The sequence below is a fragment of the Pelophylax lessonae genome (assembly GCF_965119305.1).
Source record: "Pelophylax lessonae genome assembly, chromosome: 6".
Taxonomy (NCBI): Eukaryota; Metazoa; Chordata; class Amphibia; order Anura; family Ranidae; genus Pelophylax; species Pelophylax lessonae.
In genome coordinates this window covers 334,134,530-334,139,864 of record NC_138773.1, presented here as the reverse complement: position 1 = coordinate 334,139,864, position 5,335 = coordinate 334,134,530, and the positions used below count along the sequence as shown (strand labels likewise).

The 5,335-nt window shown below is 45.5% G+C and overlaps 1 pseudogene across 1 annotated transcript; it reads left to right on the top strand.

Annotated features, from left to right (window-relative positions):
• Positions 1-2,591: 2,591 nt before the first annotated feature.
• LOC309558769 lies at positions 2,592-3,803 on the top strand (annotated as a pseudogene). Its single transcript has 2 exons — positions 2,592-2,828; positions 3,238-3,803. The product of its transcript is annotated as an uncharacterized misc_RNA (transcript).
• The last annotated feature ends 1,532 nt before the right edge of the window (positions 3,804-5,335 follow it).

The window sequence follows — 5,335 nt, the reverse complement described above, 5'->3', positions numbered from 1 at the left end:
GGACTGCAGCTGAGAACCAGAGAAAGAGAGGAGAGAACATCTCAGAGCACCTGAAGCAAGTTACAGAGCAAGGGGCCAGACTGCAGTGACCTCCAAGTGACAGAACAAGATAAACAACTTGCAAAGAAACCCAGACCAGTGCATAAGAGACTGCAGCTACAGACAGCAAGGGACAGATCCAGAGACCTGACTGCATCCACCATCACAGAGACTGAGATAAAGCAGCTGTACCTACAGAACTGTGAGTGTGCACCGTTGCTAACCTGTGGTAGGGCATAGAGCAGGTTTCTGTAGACAGAGCGTTGCAGCAACGTGTCCCGGTTAGCGGGAATCAGATAGGATCATATAGCAGGGTAGCCTGTATTTCTGTGTGCGTTGGCGGGAGCGCCATTTTAAGTATCATGTTGCAGTTAACTTTGCTGTAAACCAATGTAATCTGTTATTACTGTTAACATCATTCTCCGGCCATTATACTCTGTTGGTTTCTGCTTCAGCCTCTCTGTCTGCTGTACCGTACTTGAAATCTGCATTGCGGTCCCCTACTCCTCTGATCGCTACAAATGCACCCCCGAACTCAACTCTGCACTCTGTAAACACCCCCCCCCACTCTGCACTCTGTACATAACGCACCCCTGAACTCAACACAACTCTGCACTCTGTAAACACCCCCCCCCACTCTGCACTCTGTAAACACCCCCCCCCCACTCTGCACTCTGTAAACACCCCCCACTCTGCACTATGTACATAACACACCCCTGAAATTACCTCTGCACTCTGTAAACACCCCTCCCCACTCTGCACTATGTACATAACGCACCCCTGAACTCAACTCTGCACTCTGTAAACACCCCCCCCCTCTGCACTATGTACGTAATGCACCCCTGAACTGTGCACTCTGTTTGTAAGCACCCCCCCCCCCACTCTGCACTCCCGATATTTAATGCCTCTTTAGAACTCTCACACTGAGTGAAATTTGACCACGCCCAGTATTTGATGCGGTTTGAAGTGTGTGTAAAGGGGGGGGGGGGTTCAGGGGGTCGTGGTTGAGTTCTGTACCTATTTTCTGTATATATTACCATATTGCAGCCTAGTTTTGTTACCTTTTTCTAATGAAATGTTCCTGGCTCAGCACTTTCTGTTTTTTTTATTGCTGCATAACATTATACAATTATAATAAATATATAAGACGACTTGATATGTTCACTATAAACCAATGATATAACAAATATGACCGTACCAAAGATTTTTTACATTTCATTATACAAAGAATGTTTTTCTCACTATATGATTTGTTATGCTCACATTTGAAAACCCGCCCATTTTTATCACGGTAAATGATCTTTGTAAAACTATTTTTTTCAATAAAAGTTTGTGATAAAAAAAAGAAATACGAAGTGCTACCACATTGATCCACAAGGCGGCAGCAAAGTAGCAGTTATATTCTGTGTATACAAAATCAGTGTGAGCGCTACCAGGATCAGCCAGCAGATGGCAGCACAGCACATGCCCAGTCCGCCACGTTTTATATGGGAGAAAATTGTTTAGGACTTCTTGTGGCGGATATTTCTGTTTAGTAAACTGGGCATGACCAGAGCAGCTGCCATTTTGGGTGCGGGAAAATAATCTGGTCCTCGGTAATATGACGCTGTTCTATCTGATTCCCACTACCAATCAGAGTGGGTGAGCGAAGTGAACTTCTGACAAAAACCCGCACTGCGCATGCGCCAAGCGTTCCATGACGGGCAGTGGTAATGATAGAACAGCCAGGCGGACATCTTACTACACCCTCTACCGCGCTCATTTCACACTCATTCTAGCAATTGCGCGGTCGTGCGATGCTGTACTCAAAGAAAATTGATGTCCTTTTTTTCCCTACAAATAGAACTCTCTTTTGGTGGTATTTGATCACCTCTGCGATTTTTATTTTTTGCGCTATAAACAAAGAAAGAGCGACAATTCTGAATAAAAAACCCCAATATTTTTTACTTTCTGCTATAAAAGATCCAAAAAAAAAAGTAAAAACTCAAATTTCTTCATCATTTTATTCCAATTTGTATTCTGCTACAAATCCCAATAATCCAATATTGATTGGTGGAGGAGGCCATGATGGTACACCCCGCACTGCTCAGCGGAGGCCATGTTGGTACACTCCGCACTGCTCAGCGGAGGCCATGTTGGTACACCCCACACTGCTCAGCGGAGGCCATGTTGGTACACTCCGCACTGCTCAGCGGAGGCCATGTTGGTACACCCTGCACTGCTCAGCGGAGGCCATGTTGGTACACCCCGCACTGCTCAGGGGAGGCCATGTTGGTACACTCCGCACTGCTCAGGGGAGGCCATGTTGGTACACCCCGCACTGCTCAGGAGAGGCCATGTTGGTACACCCCGCACTGCTCAGGAGAGGCCATGTTGGTACACCCCGCACTATATATATATATATAAACAATATTTATTTTTATCAGCTTACTTTATTGCTAAAATGTCTGTGAAACGAAAGCCGTAGCGGGTGTAGTAAGATGTCCGCATGGCTGTTCTATCAGATTACCGATACCCTGCAAAAAGCTGCTCAACTCCATCCAAGAATGATAATGAGGAGTATCATTGTTATTTACATACTTAGCTTGGTGTATTTTAGCGAGGGTAATGATGAACAGCATCCCAAATTATTGTTTAAAATTCATCTTCAGCTGGCCAAGGCGGCAAACACAGGTCTAATTGCTGGGTGTGTTCCAAATCCCCACCTAGCTATTACACCCCAGCAATGGCAGACGATCTTATGGGCATGAAGACAACCAAGAGACACTTTAATGACACCTTCCTAGAGGGTAACATCAGTTATAGTTCTAATGTTAGCTCTGGCTCCTGGCCTTTACTGGTCAATCCAATTTGGGTATCGGGACAATCAGGTAGTCCACAGATGGGCTTTAACTTCAGTTTTGGCACCGGAACTAGATTTGTAGGATCTACAACCTGTGGGACAGGTATAGCAGTCATCTCACCAATGAAACTCTGAGTCTTTTTAATGACACCAACAGACCGGATTGTATCTGCTGGTAGGACGGTTGTGATGTACACACTATGGGAACAATCCCTCAGTCTATTATGTTACTGTTTATTGCCGTGACCGACAGGAAGATTCTTCATGTACGATGTTGATAGGTCCCTGTTACTTTTTGTGTTGTTCTACGGCTTATAAGGTAGTGCCCCCTAATGTGAAAGGTTTGTGTGCTTTAGTAAAGCTCGTACCCACAACATGCATTGCCGCTGATCGTGAGGATCTGCTGTTAAGGAAGGCAACGGTGCAAGACAGGACTCGCAGAGAACGGTTTTTGTCTCATAATCAGGCATGGCCATGGTTCCCGGCTTGGACTGGGTGGGGGATCGAGCTGATGAAACGCTTGAATCATTTCTCCTCCATTGTGGATGAAATGTTCAATGAAACCGTTGAAGCTGTAGGGAAATTACTCAAGAGCAGAGACAAATGAAGACTTTGGTACTGCAGGAGAAGATGGCCCGGGATTATCTTTTAGCTTCCAAGGGGGGTTTCTGTGAATTCATAGGGGAAGACTGCTGTACCTGGATAGCAGACACCAGTGATAAGGTCCAGGCCGATATGGATAAGGTAACTTCATTGCAAGGCAGAGCCAGAGCTATGGCTAGCGAGGGTTGGATTCCTTTTAAGGCCTAAGGCAGGTTTTGGGGATTTTTTGTTCTCCATTGGATCTTGGTTGAAGGAAATAGGAGTATATATACTTATGTTTTCTATTCCTTCTATACGATCCTGTTGTCTGCTCGACTGAGTCACCAAAGCCTGAGCAGATGACCTCGTCCTGATCGCTGAGACAAGGCGCCCCAAGATCCTGCCCCTGCATCCGACGCCAAGGACACCAGCCTGACCGCTGGTCAACGCATTCCATCATCTCATGCCCTCCCTCTGAAGTCACCTCCCGAAGTACGGAACCCAAGTGTCGTTTCCTTTCGACCCGTTATCTTTTTTTTTCTTTTTTAACCACTCTGCAACCGCTCACAGTAATACTACTGCGGCAGAGTGGTTCGTTATCGTCCAGCCACGTAGTATTAACGTGACTGGACACTCCCCCTTCTGGGCGGCGCTTGCGCGCCGCCGGAGGCTCGCTCCCGCTGTTTTCATTCACAGCGGGAGTCGGGCCAGGGGAGGAGCAGCGGCGATCGCCGCTGCTCTTACCCGATCGTCGGGGATCGAGTCTGGAGATCCGCCCGCTGTGTGTAAACACAGCGGGCGGATCTCCATAGTGACAGGGAGTGACAGATCGGACTGTTCAGCATAGCTGGACATCCGATCTGTCCATGAATCACATAGTCACCTCCCCCCCTACACGTCAGTAAGCACCAGGCATACATTAACCCCTCCCTCTCCAATAAAATTAACCCCTTCCCTGCCAGTGTCATTTTTACAGTAACAGTGCATATATATAGCACTGATTACTGCAGTAATGTCACTGGTACCCCCAAAAGTGTCAAAAATGTCAGTCAGGGGTCCGGTCTGTCCGCCGCAATGTCGCAGTCCCGCAAAAAAAATCGCAGATCGCCGCCATTACGCGTTAAAAAAAAAACACCAAAAATGACAGAAATCTTTCCCTTTGTTAGTAAACGCAATAACTTTTGCGCAAACCAATCAAAATACGCTTATTGCGATTTTTTTTACCAAACATATGTAGCATAAAACAAATTGGCCAAAAACTTTTAAAAAAATTGGTTTTTACATCTTTTTTGGGGGGAATTTCATATAAAAAAATGTGAAAAATATTGTTATTTTTTCAAAATAAACGCTCTTTTTTTGTTTATAGCGCAAAAAGTAAAAATCGCACAGGTGATCAAATACCACCAAAAGAAAGCACTGTTTGTGGGAAAAAAAGGACGTAAATTTCGTTTGGGTACGGCGTCGCACGACCGCGCAATTGTCAGTTGAAGTCGCACAGCGCCGAATCGCAAAAAGTGGCCTGGACGGAAGACAGCAAAATCCTCCGGTTGTAAAGTGGTTAACTCTTGAAATGGATTGTTTTTATTGTGAGAAGAACTGTTCTGTTTATTTGGAAAAAGAAGAAGATTCATAAAGGAACACATGGGAGCATATGACAAAGAGGAGGGGCTGTTGTGGAAATGTTATTAATATTTATGTGGACGTTTCTTTAGGATGTATTTTTAGTTGAATTGCCATTATGTCTCCCAGTGTCAGTTTACCGGTAATCGCTATGCACAGCGAATATTGCTGTAACTGCCATTGAGGATAGACCTGTAATTGTGGAAATCTTCCATTAAATGGAGACTGCACGCAGGGGCGTACCAAGGGGTT